This window comes from Eurypyga helias, unplaced genomic scaffold (genome assembly GCF_000690775.1).
Source record: "Eurypyga helias isolate BGI_N326 unplaced genomic scaffold, ASM69077v1 scaffold33144, whole genome shotgun sequence".
NCBI lineage: Eukaryota > Metazoa > Chordata > Aves > Eurypygiformes > Eurypygidae > Eurypyga > Eurypyga helias.
In genome coordinates this window covers 1-321 of record NW_010248672.1, presented here as the reverse complement: position 1 = coordinate 321, position 321 = coordinate 1, and positions in this window count along the sequence as shown.

The following is a 321-nucleotide window of genomic DNA, read 5'->3' as shown; positions in this document are numbered from 1 at the left end:
GGCCCACTCGGTCAGTGCCCCCCTGAGCCCGGCCCACCCAGCTGGCTGCGGGTCCCCGGCCCCCTCCACCCTGCTGAGGCCAGGCTGGGGAGGGTTGGGGGTGCATGTGCTTCCCAGGGTCAGGATTTATTTATTTAATGCAAATCGGTCTTGCAAAAAATACAAGGTTGATATTGCAAAAAAAAAAAGGGCTTTTGGGTGAATGGAAAGACCATGGATTTGGGGCTTTCATTTGTGCTGGGAATGTGTCTGTTCTCTGTGTTTTAGCTTCTCCTCAGGGCATCCTGATTCCACTGGGAGCAGGGATGGAGGGGCAGCAAA